The 17865-nt window shown below is 42.3% G+C and overlaps 1 protein-coding gene across 1 annotated transcript in view; it reads right to left on the bottom strand.

Annotated features, from left to right (window-relative positions):
• The window catches only part of LOC117542614 (exostosin-1b-like), a 121656-nt gene that overhangs the window by 58828 nt on the left and 44963 nt on the right, over positions 1-17865 (bottom strand).

Raw genomic sequence — 17865 nt, 5'->3', positions numbered from 1 at the left:
ATCAGGCTGCATTGTGGGAAATGGAGGCTTTTAGTCCTTCTGAGGGATGGACCTGTATAGTGGAGCATCTCAGTGAAAATCATGCTTTTCTCATTGGGAGTTTTGGGGAAATACATGGGTATTGCTTTCTATGATGGGTCTATAATTTTTGTAATTATACAAATTCCAATCCCTTGTAATTGGTAATAAATTACATAGTTTTCCTGGGAAACACGCATAACAAGCTTACAGAGAAGACATTCAGTTCTTGTGGTGGCAAGAAATCCGCCAATAAACTGTGCATAACAGATAATGAGGGGACGTTTTTCGTAGAACATTTCACGCCTGAGGGAATTCAAGACGAAAACAGGAAATTTGGTGTAACGAAAGCAGCTCTTCTTCAGAAAACCAGCAGGAGCATTTTGTGTGTTTAGCTTTAAAACACAAAACGGAAAATGCATGTTTTGCCTTTGCAAGAAAAAACCAGAGCGACAAAAACTAAATGGCCTTCACTTGGTTTCGAAATGAGAAAAGAGCAATTTAGCAGACAAGAGGAGAGAAAATAAAGCTGTGGCGCTTTTGTTTGAAATCTGATGCAATCTACCTTGCAGTGGAACATCTGGGGAAATAAAAAGGTCACAGATTTATATTTAGATGCCGCAGGTAGAAATATGCCTCTCCACTCTGCTCTGCAGCCACAAGCTAACAATGGCCCGGCTATATAGAGCCAAATTAATGTAGCATTAATGGCTGCTGATTTTCTTTCTGTACGCCATCTGACATAAGCAAATGGTAAACACGGTTGGCCTCAACCTATGGCCTCAACATATGTTAGCTTAAAAGCTAGAAAGATAATAGCTCTGTTTTGTGATTTTTGATAATACAACCTTCATTATTTAGTTTGTAAGATCTCTGTCTTTACTTCTAGATTTCCCAATTTGTTCTAAAGTTACTTTATTATCCTTTGTATAAACATAGGACAACTCTGGATCATCATAAATACATCAGTATGAACAAACATTTAAATGTTGAATTAATTACTCTGTAGCTATGTTAGTTTGACAATAAAGAACCTTGAACAGTTTTGGGGGAAAAAACTTTTACAGGATTTCTTGCTGACAAGATATATTTAAACCCCTGTCTTATCAGTACGCTTATTATGAAGCTACCGCCTGTAGCATAGCTTAGCACAAAGATGATGGTCACGACACGATGACACTTAAGTTTCTATATGGGTTGAACAAGGGGATTTAACGTCTTTAGAGGTATTGGTAGAAAGGTTTTGATAGCTGTATCTCCCGAGTCTTTGAGCTAAGCTAAACTAACTAGCTACCGGCAGTTGCATCATATTTAATGTACAGCAGGGCTGTGTAATGGCAAGAATCTGGTGCTACAAATCCTGACACAGGGGAAACTGTAAGCAGCATTTTTTTTAATGCAATCACAGCATTGGGATTTCCACTTGTATTATTCAGTCACTATTATATTAAAAGTCATATATGTACTTTGTGTGTCATTTAAACTACTGCTATGAATCTTTGCATGCAAACTATTATTTAAAAAGACAATCTTTTTGTTGCTATTTTTGCTATAGTAACATAAATCCTTGCTCTACCTGCATATACTGATTTTCAAGAAGCTAAAAGGTGAATAAGAACATTCCCAGATTATGATAATATCCCCTTAAAGTTTCTGGGATTTATGATTCAATTAAAAAGCAGTAAAGTATGCTGCTGCAGTTTTCTCACATTAAACACATCTTCATTAAAGCAGAGTTAACACTCACTTTCTTAGATTTAGAGCTCAGACTGTATTTATCCTTTCTAATACTGAGTATTTTATTTTCACAATTTTCATTTACATCTTTTCATGTAAACCTTCCCTTTTCTTTCCTCTGAGCGAAGGGTGGTGCTAGCTTAGAAAATGAAAGCTGACAATAAAGCGCTGTTTGGCTGTAGGTACACAAACATTAGCTATTTGCTGATGGCACTGTCTGGCGTTAATGTCTTTCCTCTTGCTATGGAAGCTGAGATCTCATTTGTCTTCTTTATGACTATTTGTGTGGTAAATCTAACTCCCTTGGGGACACTCTGAAGCTTGAGAGAGAGAGAGAGAGGGAAATATATAGCAAATGTGCAGAATGAGACTAACCACAGGGACTAGGTCGAGGAGAACGCCAGTGAACATTTCAGGCAAATACAGGATTAATTAGGGTGCATGGAAACACCCGAGGGCGCCCAAAAGGCCTTGCTTTACTCGTATGCTTCAAGAGGCTTAAAGGGTCTTCTCTATCTCTCCAGTAAAGGCCGTGTAGACAGACTGTGATTAATGCAGAACACTTGCAAGTGGGCCTCTTTTCTGCTTAAGAACCAAAGGGGCAAACCATTCATCTGTGATTGAGCCGCGCTGATTCACCTCTAATAAATCAAAAAAGGTATTCCACCTCCCGGGCTCCTTTGGCAAGGCAGCGCATTGGTTAATATCGGTCATGGGATGCTGTTGAGGCGCTAACCCTGTCTAAAGCAGCACCATCTGTCTGCTGTCCTTTATAGCATGGAAGCTTCTCCTCTGACAGGCAGGAGGGCATCATATTACCGGCACCATGGGGTGGAGTGTGAGTATACAGGAACGGAGAGGAAATTAATCTGTATTTCAATATTTGTACGCTGCTGTGTGCTGTTGTATATGGATACCTGAGGAGCTGTAGAGAATATTGGACGATGCTGATTCTGTGTAGCTCAGCCTCAAGTTTATTACAAAGCACCATGGCATAAAGAAATGTAAAATGAGATGCTTTTTTTATAGACGGCCTGGAGTCCTCGCAGAATACAATGAATAACAAAGAGTTTAAACATTGATCAAAATGCAGCCTTAAGTTAAATATTGTCCACCAAAGTGTTGTAAAGTTGAAGTGTAAAGTAGGATGAAATGGCAAAACTCCAATAAAATACAAGTAAGGACATTGAGCTACATCAGTGATATATTTAGGGTTAACTACTTCATGAGTTCTGTTGAAAACCCCCAAAAGATTATTCTGTGTAGTCACTATATTTGCTTAATTGGGAACATGCAGTATAAGAATACGACCATGGAGCTAATTAATCATTGTATCCCTCTATGTAAACGTTTTATAGCTCTTTTACTGTTAACCCATTTGTCCTAATATCTTTAATGTAGCAGACCAAGGTCAGCCTGAAATTATATAATAAACCCCCCCCCCCCCCCCCAACTAGTGTGCAATTGGTTCGTGCAATTGACACACACACACACACACACACACACACACACACACACACACACACACACACACACACACACACACACACACACACACACACACACACACACACACACACACACACACACACACACACACACACACACACACACACACACACACACACACACACACACACACACACACACACACACACACACACACACACACACACACACACACACACACACACACACACACACACACACACACACACACACACACACACACACACACACACACACACACACACACACACACACACACACACACACACACCACACACACACACACACACACACACACACACACACACACACACACACACACACACACACACACACACACACACACACACACACACACACACACACACACACACACACTTCTGACTCCCCTGTGTGGTGTGCTGCTTTTAACAAAGCTCCCAGTCAGCTTTTCCAGACGTACTTTGAGCATGACACAGTGGGTGCCGCCGGATTCATGATTCACTGTGTTATGACAATAACACCGACTTTTGGTGATGAACAATGACTTTTTATGGACTTGGAGGATATCTGAGAACCCCAGGTTCTCCTAAAACTGTACACAGAATGAGCTCATCTTTCAAGGAGGGTTTGAAAGTGAGTAATGCCAGCTTCCTTAGCTATGCTCATTACAGCCGAATTAGGCCGTATCGTCGCGGTAAGCTCCAGTAATCAGACTACCTCGGCAGCTCGGCTTAATTGGCTCATCACTCAGCCGACACTCACTCGATGCACATTAAAATAGAAGGGACTCATGTCATTTCGCCCGCACTTGAAACGCCAAAAAACAAACTACAAAGGATGTTTTATAAAAGCAGTTGTTCCTGATCTTAAAGAAGGCAACAGTGAATCTGGGTCAAAGAAAAAAACGACAAGGATGAGGATATTGTAATCATCAAGGATATTGTCGTATTGCTCATGTTTTTCCCACAGCTACAGCAGACACAAGCATCCCCTGTGGAAAGTACCCCGTTCTGTTTTCAACAAAGAACAACCCAAGACACATGAGTAAGAAAATAACCTTCAACTGCATTTGATTCCAACAATTCAAACGGATACCTCATTATAAAAAAAAGTGCCTTGATGCTATCTCATCATCTATTTCATGAACCTCCAGCGCAGTCACAATGCGAACGTTAAGGATTGTAGCCCTACTGTTAAAGCAAATATGCAGGTTAATTTATTGGACGTCATACCAGCAGGAAGACAAAACAGGAAACAGATGAGCGAGAGGGATGGAATAACATGGACCGGGAGAGGAAATGAATGAACAAGAGTGGAAGAATGCGACAGAGGCCGGCAGTTTTTGTTGGCCGGCTCGGGCCTCTCCGTGCCAGCCTCTCTGAGAAGATCAGATATCCATCAGGTCTGCCTCTCTGTGCTTGACAGCGGGTCTACAGAGGGTCCTTTTAAAATCAGGCCTCTCCCACCGCTGGCACAGCTCCAGATAAAGGCCCACTCTGAAGGGGATTCCTACGCCCACAGACCTCCGCTGGGAAATGGCTGGGACGGACCAATGAGCGCTTTTGTAGAAGGGGAGAGCAGGGCAGAGCGGTCAAGGAGACAGACAGACAGAGAGGAACTGAACACAGAATGAAGGGGGAAAAAGAGGCGAAAGATGCAAACACATGTACACAAAACACTTTCAGGCAGCAAGACACAAGCTCGATAGGGGGTCCTGTCGGGACCTATTGGACATTTGTTCAATGAGTCCTATATACGTTTGTGTCCCCTTTTCTCCAGGGACGCTCACTGGGAATCGGAATGTGATTAAGAGCTGCAGCTATGCATTTGGTGTGTGGTGAAAATACAAAACACCTCAGAACATGTGACCAGGTTTTTAATAACTTTGATCCTTTTCTCCTGATCGTAAGGTTACTTTCACACCTGTATTTCAGATCTCTTGGTCAGAACAAAAGAAACAATAATAAAGTGCAGTTGTTTCTACTTTGTTTTGTGCTCACACTTACTCATTATAAATTAATTATAAGTTGGAAGATGGAAATTCAAATCGACAAACACAAGTCTGGAAGTGTTTTGAGATCGCCATCCTGCATAAGGTATACATAGTAAATTACAGCAAAGTCTCGCTGCACTTCACTGTGACCTTTGGGTTTAAACAGCTGGTTATTATCCACTGGATCGGCTCTAATTCTTATTTGGAAGGTTGGTTTGTATGTCTTGGGTATTGATTGGTCAATACCCGAGAGATACCATCCATCTGCCAAACACCCAACAACCAAACTTTTTTAATAAAGCTGTTTCACAACAGGTTAAAAACACACCAAGACATGCTTGGAATTGGGTAAAAATGAACTTCTTAATATATATATTGGGAGGGATGAAACCCTCTTTAATGGTCACACATGCAGAGCACACAGCACACACAGTGAAATGTGTTCTCTGCTTTTAACTAGGGCTGAACGATTAATCGATTTTAAATCGAAATTGCGGTTTTTAATGATGTGATTTTTTTTACATTTTTTTTTCTTCTTCTTGTGTGTCAGTCATCCACACCAATCAGAAGTGCTGTGCTCCACATGTACCAGCCATTGTTAACCAATCAGAAGTGGCCCATGATAGGTGATAGACAGATTGATCCAATCACCTGCCAAGTGCTTTTGAAAGTGCCTGCCCTTTCCCAATGGCTTCCAATGGAGCTTTCCTAGATGGTTTGGTGAAACAAAGCATCTGGGTCAGGTTAGTAATGCTCCATCACGTGTTTCTATTACAGGGGGAATCTTAAACTGAAGCTTGACTTTAAAGCAACCCAACGGAAGTTTCATGTAAGTTTAGTTCTTTCACTCGTAGCTCGGGCTGCGGGTGTGCTAGAGAAGGGAGCACGTTGATATGACCTTCCAAGCCGGAGATATGGCCGCATTTTACAATAAACTTCCGTTGGGTTGCTTAAAAACAAATATCGCAATTCAAATCGCAATTGCAATATTTGTCAGAAAAATCGTATTTCGATTCCCAAAATCGTGCAGCCCTACTTTTAACCCATCCTAGTACCAGAAGTCTAGGCAGCTATTGCACAGCGCCCGGGAAGTAATGGGAGTGAGGGTGGAAGGGGGTTGTCCGGTGCCTTGCTCAAGGGCACCACGGCAGGGCAAGAGGTGAACTGGGACCTCTCCAAGTAGCAGTCCACACTCCATTTTTAGGTCTGGTCGGGGACTTGAACCGGCGACCCTACGGCTCACAGTCCAATCCCCCTACTGACTGAGCCACTGCCGCTGCCACTGAAGATGTGTCAGAGTGGTTGAACACTACCAGTCGAAATAACCAAGGTTAAACCATTCTAAAGAAACCAAAACGAACGGGCAAGTGCACCGTTCAAACTGGAGAAGCTGATCTCTAAAGATGACATCCGTGGATATTCAAGGTACATTTTTTCTTATTTTGTGAAGTTTGGAGATATACCTGGCATGCTATACTTGCATTTCAGATAAAGGCCCCTAATGCATGTCTATCTATCGCACAAATCACGACCCGATTAGAGCTGAAAACTAACCCTTGAATGACACCTGTAACACTGCTGTTAAAAGCCACTCTCTCTCTGCGCTGTACTTATCAAGCTTTTTGGAGCAGCAGTGGAGAGCCAATCTGGCATCGCTCACCACCCTTCTCCCACTATCTCACTCCGTGTGACTTGTCAGGCAGCCCTGATTCTGAGATGAGCCCTCCCAAGGGCTGACAAACGGCACAGTGTTGACTGAAGCACAACAAGCCTTCAGATGTGCCACGCTTGCTAAACAGGACACACTAATATCCACTCGCCATACTCGGCTACTTAACAGTCAACGTGGCTCCGGGATTGGTTCGGTTATCTGTTTACTCCAACCAGCTGACAGCCGGTTATGCTGGAGTTAGCTCTGCAACACAATGGAGTGTATATACAGCAGCGTTTTCTCCGTAAGCCCCTCGAGAGTGTTTACTTATCGGTGGGCACACACCCCTATCAACTGCCTTGCTCCAACACACCGCGCAGAGGAGTGTCAGAAAAAAAGACGAGGAGAGAAAGAGAATGAGGCAGGAAAAGAGGCTCTCTGGAAGGTTTTGATATGAACTCAAGAACATACATGGCTACTCCACCGGCTAATGTTGCACTCCTTGAACACATCTGTGTGTGGGGCGGGAGGGGGCCGGCTTATGAGCTCCGAGGAGTACATTTCTCACCCTCTCCTGTCCCTTGAGACTCATTCTGCCGCCTGTAGATAAGTGAGGAATCCAGGCTTGGTGGCAGGCGTGCCGAGGTGAAACGGATGCCGGGGCTTCGGCTCATGCATGATAACCGACCGTTGGCCAAGACGGAGGCCTGCCAACAAGCGCCGACTGTGGAAGCTTATAAAACAATTCTTATGACAAGGCGGGATGAAAACCAGCCACCCTGTGAACTACACAGGCCAAAACGAAATATATGGGCACTAACAATGTCAGGATGATCCTTTGGGCTGTGCGGGCTTCATTACTTGTGTTTGGCTGGGCTGTGCTGGTGAGATTCCCTCCATCTGCTGAACACAATGCAGCGAGCCCTGCTGACTGCTGTCTCCTCTCTATACATCTCTAACCAAAGCACAGTCACTTTTAATTACATTTATAGTAATGGGACAGGGTGGCTTGACAGGACAATGTAAGTGTGTGTGTGTGCGTGTGTGTGTGTGTGTGGTTCAGTGGGAAAGAAGAGAGATCAACCCTCGACTGAAAGGTCTTGGCAGCCGTTGTCTCTCAGCGACAACTGAGAATATTCAAGCACCCTGAGGGGAAAAGTTGGACTCTTTCCTTCCTATATGATGAGAACCCATAAAAAGAAGCGCTATAAACCATTTGTTCCCCTTCTTTAGCAGTAGCAGCTGCAGGAAGTGGCGATGACAGTTTACATCACATCTCTGAGAATCTCTTTCCAGAGGCAGCGACAATTTGAGCTTCAGTTGCTTATTTACACAGAAAACACAGGGATGAAGGGTGACGCTTTGAAAAAGAAAACACTTAGAGGGACAAATGCTGATAGAAAGATGAGGAAAATAAAGGAAGCGAGGGCAGAAGCAAGGTGTCATGGAGCTAACACAAGCCCTGTCAGATTCTCCAATTAGTGTATCCGACAGCGTTAACAAAAACAAATGTTGAAAGCCTAACAAATGTTCTTAATGTCTTATTTATTGGATATCTTATTATTGTGCAGATGTTTCTGTTACTGTCCCCTTGTCCAAGCTGACCGGCATATACAGTACGATTGCACTAAAAAAACTCGTGCACTTATTTGATTATCTGCTCCTAATAAATGTAAATCTTTATTTTTGCACCAACTCATGATTAGTTATTGATTGTTCTGCTTGTTATTAGGTTGATTAATTCATCAATCTTTTCTTTGGTCTATTAAATGACTGAAGATATTTGAAATCCCAAAGACCAACAGAGAGATTGTGAATCAATATTAGAAAACAGAGAGCAGCACATGCCTAACAAGACAGGTGATTTGAAGTTTTCTTTTTACTTGAAAAATGACTAAAACGACTAACGATTTATCGGAATAGTTCCTGAATATTTACTTTGAACGACTAATTGGCGGAACGACTAAATATTTGGGCTTTAATGTATAAATTCTACAAAAATAATCTTTCTGAAGTTACCAAAGAAAGTAACAATTTGTATTCTTAAGAGCTCAGTAAAACAATGAGAAAGTGCAACATGCAGTACTATCTCACCAAAATACATTTCGTAAATGTATAACACTTGCTGCACGACTAAGTGACTCTGATTTGTGGAGTGAATGTGATTCCCTGCAGGGCAGACGGTTATTCACATCCAACCTCCAGTCAAATGGGGAAAAAAACACGAAGGGGGAGCTGCTGCCTCATGCTGATGAAAAGCAAGGCAGAGAGGGAGACCGGGCAGCCACTGGAGCAGGGTTAACATCGGAGAGAGCAGGGGAGGCATGTTGAGGGGGAGTGTGTGGCGGCAAAGGCCTGCGAATGTCGCCGCTACCACCTCGACCACTTTGTCTGACTGATGAGTTCAAACAGGACATGGTAATAGCCTGTCTCCAACATTCCCCTAACCATTAATCTCTCTGCAAGAAAAATGGGAAAGCAATCAGGTGGGAAGAAGGTCCAGTGTGTGGGTATGTGTGTGTATGAGAAAGAGGGAAAAGGAGAGGAATAGTGAGTGAAACTAGAGAGAGCATGTAGTTGTGCAACGCGTACCTGCAAAAGAGGGAATGGTTTGTATTTGTGTTGAACTACAGACACGAGAAGGCCACGAATGAGCATCTACTGTATGAAGGCAAGCAAGATGATGAGTGGGCACTCAAGCACTTGAGATATGAAGCTTGTTTTAGTGCACATCAAAAAATGGAGCTGTCGTTCTTGCCCGGCACTTAATATGATTAAAGAGTGAGAGACAATAGGAAAGCCTTGCCCTTTTCTTTAGAGTAGTTAAACCATTAAACGGGGCAAGAAGAGTTATTCTGGGGAGACTTTTGGCAGGCGGAGCGGGTGGAGAGTGGCCAGAGATTTAAGGCTTTACTGTGAGAGATGGAGAGGGATACGCCTTGGCTAGTAGCGGATGTATATCGCAGTACTGCCAGAGTATCGATCAGACCCTGACCCGTCCTGTTTATCATTCAACACGTTATCACGACGGGCATTAATAAATATCTCCACACCGCTGTGTCAGCCGCTGGGAGGCTAATGTAACTGTGCAAAGGTGCAGGGGGGCACACAATTTGGCGTGTTGTTGCGTCTGTGTGCTTTAAAGTCCACAGTCGCCATCAGCTCCGCACACACACAGTTGCACACGCAGACCCTTGAGGGACTAAGATGTAGGGCCTCATCAAAAGCACAATGCAGCCAGTGTGCTGGGCGCGCTGCATTCAAGCATCAGCGCTGTGCGACAGGGCCGTCAGGTCTGCCAAACAGCCTGCTGCAACACTGTGGCAAATGAAGTCGGAGTTTATTGAACGGGGAAGGAGGGACCGGGGGAGAGAGGGGCTGAGGAGAGGTGCGGAGGGGGAGGGAGGAGAAGAGTGTGAGAGGGAGATAAAGAATGAAGGAAAGTGCATTATTCACTGCAGTGAAAGAGCGAGGAGGAAGGGAAAAAGTTGGAGAGCAGGTGAGGACAGTGAGAGGCTAGTCAGTTAGGGTTAGCTAAGCTAGCGCTAACATGTGTGCTAGCGTTTTTACTGCCAGGTGACCACCAAGCAAACCAACTAGTCTTTGCTGTAGAGAGTTAACAACTATTTTTAAGGACAGCTGTGTCATGTGCTTACTCACTATTCACCCTCTTCTTCACAGAACAAACAAGCTAGCAAGCTAACTGATGCAGTAGGTAGGAAGTTGTAGGAGTAATGACATTGAAAATGAGCCTTTGCTAACAGCGAAACCAAACAAACTCTCTCACACTCTCACATCCTCCTCCTCGTTGGGGGTGAGGACGCGCTGCCCCAGTCAAAACAGCGGACGCTGTGACCGCAACGATTCAGGCAATTGGCGTGGGAGAGAGTGCGGTGGCCTTCAAACTCAAAGCTTTGTTTGCCTGAAAACAGTCCGCAGAGAGCAGACCAAAAAGCCTCCCACCAGCTGCTATAAACAACCAACAGACCCCAAGCAGGAGAGAGGAGAAGCAGGAGAGCGCAGGTAGTGTTTAAGGGGAAGGACATGATGGTGGGAGGGATGGAGAGATCCACAGCCTCTGATCCTGTGGTCTGTTACGGCGACACCTCTCTAATATCAACTCCAGGCAGGGAAACCGTTGCCCTTTGCTTTCAGTTTATATGCAAATGTAGGTCTGAATTGCTGCGCCCAAACAAGTGGGAGGAAGTTAACCATGCATGAGTATAATGTGCAATAATACAGACTATTTTATTGTGTGGGCATGTAAGCAAATGTGTATGTTAATTGAGGAGCCTGTGGTTCCCTCTGTGACCTATCAAGGTTGTTAATTTGTAAGCTGTAAACAGTACATGCATATGAATACACTGCTTTACTCCCATCTAAAACAACCCCGCACTGACATTGTGTAGATTGCTTCAACATATACTGCTGCTTTTTGCTGTTAGCCCCAACTGTGATATGAGCTCTTCAAGTCGAGGTTACTTGTTAATGTGAGGGCTTGTTGAAAAAGGGAAGAAACTGTCTTTTATAAATGTTTGTGGGCTATAAAGTAGGGCTCCACGGTATGTTTAAAAAATATATTATTTTTGTGTCAACATACCCATAAAAACACATCACCTGTCTGCTAAAAAAATCCTCCATTGGACAATTTTGTTTGCTTTCGTAACATAATGACATCACTTTGTAACACTAGCGATAGGGCTGCTCAATTAATCATATTTTAATCGCGATTACGATTATGGCTGGCAATGATTACGAAAACAACGTAATCGAAATAAAACGATTCTTTTTTTTTTATTACTTTTTTTTTTTTTTTTATATAATTTTTTTTTTATTTGGGTTTTTCAGTTGAATTATACTTAAAGTTCAGGGTAATCAACTGTTACAAACATACTGTTCACATTTTTTTCTCCAAGTCAATGAATAATCGCATTTAATAATCGCAATTACAATTATTGACCCAAATAATCGAGATTATGATTTTTGCCATAATCGAGCAGCACTAACTAGCGATCCACCACAATGTACATGATAGACTAAAGGGCGGGACGACTAAGTGGTTGACCAATCACAACAGAGCAGGCAAGCTAATCAATCAGAGCAGACTCTGGTTTCAGACAGAGGGTGAAAAGAGGTGCCACAGGCAGTATGAGAAAAATAAAGAGCTTTTTAAACATTAAAGCATGGAAACATGTCACAGTAGAGACAACATATACTAATAACAACCTGACATTTAGCATAATAAGTTGTTCTTTTTATATGTTTAATTTAATAAGCAATTTGTTGTATTTGAGCATTGTAATGCAAGCAACAGAAAGGCATAACTAATATCTGTCATCATCGCAAGTAATGTTGTTATTGCGATATTTAACAATGTTTTAGCATAGTTTCCTCATATCGTGCCACTATACAAAGCTATGCCATGCTCACATTTTACTCCAATATCTGAGTATATAAACAGATATTTCCATAAACATGCATTATAGCTTCAGAATCACTGTGATTTCCCTCCACAAAAAGTGTGCAGAATTGAGTTCAACTTTTTAAACAGACACAAATGTGTTCATCCATTCACTTTCCAATTGTGTGAAAGAGTTTCTTCTCCCTCTCTGTTCTTTCCTTCTTTACATTCGAGTAGATAATCTCTCTTTTTGGCATACAACGAATAAAGAAAGTGTCTCTTTATTCGGTCAGCTGAAAGAGGTCCATGAGAGGCACAACAGTGGCCCTTTGACAGGAACCCTGCCTCTTATTTCAACATGTTTGCTATATGTTAGGGAACTGTTTGTGCGTGCTCTCGGGCGTCATTGATATGCCGAACATGTTTCTCTGTGCCACCCTCGCCAGTTCTCACGCCCCACCCTACCTCCCACACATTTTCCACAGCACACAAACACAAACTCACAATAAGGAGAAAAAAAAAAAGTGTTCTTACCTAGATGATTGGTGTGGATGAAGGGCGGCGCAGGGAGAGAGAGAGAGGGGGTGAGGAAACACAAGGAGAAAGCTTGATTAGTGTGAGTTCAGCACTTGTAACCTCTCCTACGGCGAGCTAAGCTGCTCGCTCTTGTTCGGCTCTAACAGGTTGATGCCGGGAGTATGCCTCAACAGATCCATCTCGCACTCCTCTGGGTAAAACACTCTTTTATGTTAGCCTTTTCTCAATCCTCTCCATTTTACATTTCTCTCATCCTCACAAAAAAGGCCAGCTATTTTGTTTGATTCCCTCCCTCTCTTTTTATGAAATGTTCCTTTTATTTCTTTACCTTTTATTCCCCCTGCAGACATTTCATTATCTCATGTCCGCCTCTAATCTCCTGGGCCTCCACTTTTAACCCCTCTTCTCTTTCTCCACATGCTTTCCATCCACCTATTTTTAGCTCCCTTACCACTTGTAGCAAAGAGACAGAACACCTCCTGTGGGAAGCCAAGAAACTGGTGAACACCCCAATTAGAAAGAGTGAAACCAGCATGTAGGCCTCCTTGCAAGTGCTCCACATGACAGGGGTGACCCTTCACTACACCTCGCATCATATTATTCCCTCCCATTCCTGTCTGCAGCCGTCTAAAGGTGCACATGTATACGCCTCTCACTACTCCTCGGGGGGATGTACATCTAAAACCTCGAGGCACGGGTCAAATACAAGGGTGGAGTGGGAGTGGGCTGGCTGGAAGAAGAGTGTGCCAGACTGAAAAAGCTCCTGAGATGGTAACCACAGGAAATAAAATGTGCTTTTGTATATTTCTTATGGAAGAATTTACTCCACGTTTCCCAGGCTGTTCCTTCCTGTTGCAAAGAGGATGTTGCTACTTGCCCTGAGCGTCACAGAGCGAGGTTATATGCACTACAGCAATCTCATTATTCCTCACTTTCAGCAGGAACCTTATTCAACAAACATGTACGCTGGGAGCCTGGCTTCCTTGTAACGGGCTAAGGGAATAAGAAAAACCCTGTGAACACAACATTTTGCTTGGAAAAGCTTCATTACTTGGACTTGTACTGTACACCTTAATTGCCATGTATAAAAAAAGGTCAGGACCATCCTTCTTTTTTCTTCAAACTACTTCTTGAAAGTGGAGAATAATAATAAGTAAATTACAAGTATTCCTTTTTTGTTCTACTGCATGAGCTGTTGCCCGAGTAAACAATACATGTGTTAATGAAAAATTGAAGGAAGCAGCGAGAAACTAAATAAACAGAACAAATCTGCAATTGATTCTATGATTAGGTTATTTGAGTTTGAAATTGTAAAATAATTTGCAAAACGAATTTGTGTACATTTTAGTTCTCAATACAGACCTGCTTATTGCTGTTTCAAAAAATGAAATAGCAATGCTAACAGTGACAGTGCTTACATGCTGATGTTTAGCAGGTAATATTTACTAATGGGTCAGTATGCTAACTTTTTCTTATTAGCACCTAACACAACAGCTGAGGATGATGGTAGTGAAATCATTCAGGGGGGGGGAATCATAGAGATGAATCCTCTTAGGGTTAATTCAATATGGTTCACCCTGAACCATCACCAAAGGCATTATGATATGTGTCTGTACCTAACCTCGTGGCAATATATCCAGTAGTTGTGAGATACGTCCATGTCAACAAAAGCGATGGACAAACCGACCGACAGTCATCCATTATCCAAAATCCTACTGAAACCAAACCATTTTGTTTCTACTACACATTTCTGTGTTCTCGTTTCCAAGCCTGTCCTTGCCTGTGCCTTCAGTCCAGAAGTGCTGCCAACAAATCTCTCTTACTCTGACAGGGCCATAAAACTGATCAGATATCCACTCAAAACATGATCTGAAATGGTTTTGCAACAAAGTGCTTGATAGGAGGAAACACTGATTACGAACCAGCTTAATGTAAACTGTGGTTTTAGAGTGTGCAGACTTTAAAAAAGCCCACGCTGTTTGGAGATAAGTGAACGTGACAGCTTTTGATAACAATGAACATGTTTCCTCGACAAGGTAAACAGATGTGTGCAATATTATCTGACTGATATAATACTTTAGTACAACAAAGTAAAGCAGATTTCCTGTACTGGATTCAATTGGAAACTCACACACAGCTTTCCTTTGTGTCTTACATTAATTATTATCACAACATGTTTAGATATTTAAAATGTTGAGCAAACACAAACCTCTTCAAGGGCATGTTAAAGGTCTTAGTTCTCTCTCAAACACTCCCAAAAAGTATTTCCAGGGACAAATCGCTCCTTACTGTAAATATTCCTTAATGTCTTTCTAAGAGTGGGAGATCTAAGCCTACCAATGGCTGTAAGTTGAGGACACTAAGCAGCAGCCTAAGGTCTGAAAGTGCCTTTAAAGTCAGCCAGGCAGCCGTTCAGTCAGACATTTAGAGAGCCTGCAGTGATGGGAACATTTCCTGCGGTTAAAACAGGAAGAAAGAAAGAAAGTCAGCCTGCTGAGGAGGCTAACTCGGCCTCATGTGGCTTAAAGCAAACCCGTCAGATGACAGGGAACAGGCGAGGCGAGAAGATGCGGCATTTCTGACACATGCCGGAAGTGTGTGCGAATGTTTAACCTCTCTCTATGTGTGTGTGTGTGTGTGTGTGTGTGTGTGTGTGTGTGTGTGTGTGTGTGTGTGTGTGCGTGTGTGTGGGCAATTGTTTGCAAGAGCTGTGGGAAGTGTGTTGTGGTGAGAAGGCAAACAGGTTTGTCTCATACATTTAGAATGGCACAATCCCGCCTTCTCAAATGTCAGGATTTAATGATTTTCTTTGCTTTAATATTTATTTTAAATTAAACTTTTGGAGATTTGGCAAAACAAGTAAATGCAAGATAATACTTAAGGATGTTGGCGTTGCTATATTTCACGGATATTGTTCACTATTTTCTAAAATTATATTACGAACCCTGTTGGCTGATATCCAACTATCTATGATTTTTCTTTAAAGTTTTATATAATGGTAAGATATGTCAAGTGCAATTTGCCAGAGCTGTGAGTCAAAGGTTTAAATTGTTGGTTTAATCTGACGGTTTTATAAGATATTCTGTTAACAAATAAGTAGTGTACCCTAAAAAATATCAGGCAGTAAAAGATAATGGAAGGAGAAGGAGAAAATCTTCACTTTTGAGAAACTGAAATTAGAAAATGATAGTTATTCCAGCCTGAAAAAGGACTAGAAATTATGAAACTGTCATTTAAATGATTGCCTATCACTGACAGATTAATCATTTTAACTCAGCTCTTCAATAAAAAATAAACATTATTCCTTGCATTAATAATGGTCAAAAGTTTGAATTTGAACATGAAGTTTCTTGTGAACTGGGTATCAGACTTTTTGGGTAAATCTTGGCCACTGTCTGACAAGTATACGTCTCCCAACAACAGAAGCAGCAAACCTTTAAACACATCACACACTGAGCCAAAAGACTGTACAACAGTATCACTCTCCTAGATCACGCATCCCATAAATCTTAGCGGCGCAGGGAACAGCTGCAGCGAGCGTTGAACGATGAGCAGCCCTTCTGCTCTAAGGCTTTGTTAAATGCCACGCCAGCGAGTGCAGAGCGCATTGTCGGAAATTCATGGCCACTAAATATCAAGCTAGCTTCTGTCAATTAACATGCGGGGAATATATTAGACAGAACAAAGCCTAAAGGAGCCTTAATGGGAACCTTAATAGTTTTGCTGTTTTGAAATATATGCTTTCAATGTTGATGAGGCTCTTTGGTGGGGAGTACAGTGCTGAATGGTGGTAAAGAGGTACACAATTCACCAGCACACCACCTAAAGGGTCCCCAAGGGGGGATGTGCGTCAGTCTAAATTAATGTTGGTGTAAAGTAAAAGAGAGAAGAATGTGATTTGAAAACAAATAAAGGGCAAAGTGCTTTCTGAAAAGGTTACACAGTTATCACTGAGGTTTCCAACCAGTTTTTGTCAGACTGTGTGAGGCAGAGAAAGGTTGATAGTTGTCAGGTCCAGGCACAGCCCGCACCCCCCTCAGGTGTTTTGACATTTTAAGTGAATTTAAGCGCGGCTGCAACCCTACACCACGAGCAGCCTCTCACCGGCAGCAGCACCTGGGAGCACTTGTCTCCCAGCACCAGCCTGACATTTTGTCTTTTCCTCTGCGTGTGTGTTGCACCTTCATGTGCGCATCTTCATGTGTGCTTCCATCCACCCACCACTTTCTTTTGATAAAAGATGAAACCTGCACGATCAGGTGTCAAACTGCACAGGGAAGTCTGCGTGGGCTGCAGAATCTGAGCGAGGTAAAATGGAGAAATAAATCATCCTCCTCATCATCAGCTATAGACGATGCTGGACCTGCAGCTATCTACAGGACTGTGTTTTTAATTAATTACTCAAACACACAGCATTATCAGATCAGACAAGCAGTTTCATTTGTAACTGAGATGCTGCGTAATTAGATTAGTTTCAGATTAACTGGATTATTTTCCACTCTGGTTGCAAAGCAGCAGGAAGTGATCACAACCACAGAATGTAATGAGCTGATCCGGAAAGTAGTGGCTTAGTTCACCCACTCTGCTGACCTTTGACCCACATTGTATCTCTTGATTCTCAGGCAGGAAAGCATCTCTGAGGCCCTTTCACCCAGCAAGCACCCAAATGTCTTTAGCAGATGTTCCTGCTGTCAAAGATACGCTGAAAAACAACACATACCAGTTTTCTAAGTGTGTTTCCAAAGGAGCCCAATTATCTTTTTTACTTTTCACAGCACAAACAGAGTAGGTCTGGGCATTTTTTACCACAATATACGTGTTGATATGACACCATGACTTTCAGTATGGATTAAAGATAATAACAATTTGTATTTTGTTTGTTTTGCTACAAGATTCTTACCATATTAAACAATATATATTAAACAATATATATACACACTCACAAAACACACACACACATATATATAGTATATATAATTCAAAATGCAGGCTCTCCTACATCCAGACTACTGGGTTTGTTTGAGTCTTATTTATTAT

This window comes from Gymnodraco acuticeps, unplaced genomic scaffold, assembly GCF_902827175.1.
Source record: "Gymnodraco acuticeps unplaced genomic scaffold, fGymAcu1.1, whole genome shotgun sequence".
Taxonomy (NCBI): domain Eukaryota; kingdom Metazoa; phylum Chordata; class Actinopteri; order Perciformes; family Bathydraconidae; genus Gymnodraco; species Gymnodraco acuticeps.
This window is presented reverse-complemented; position numbering and strand designations above follow the sequence as displayed.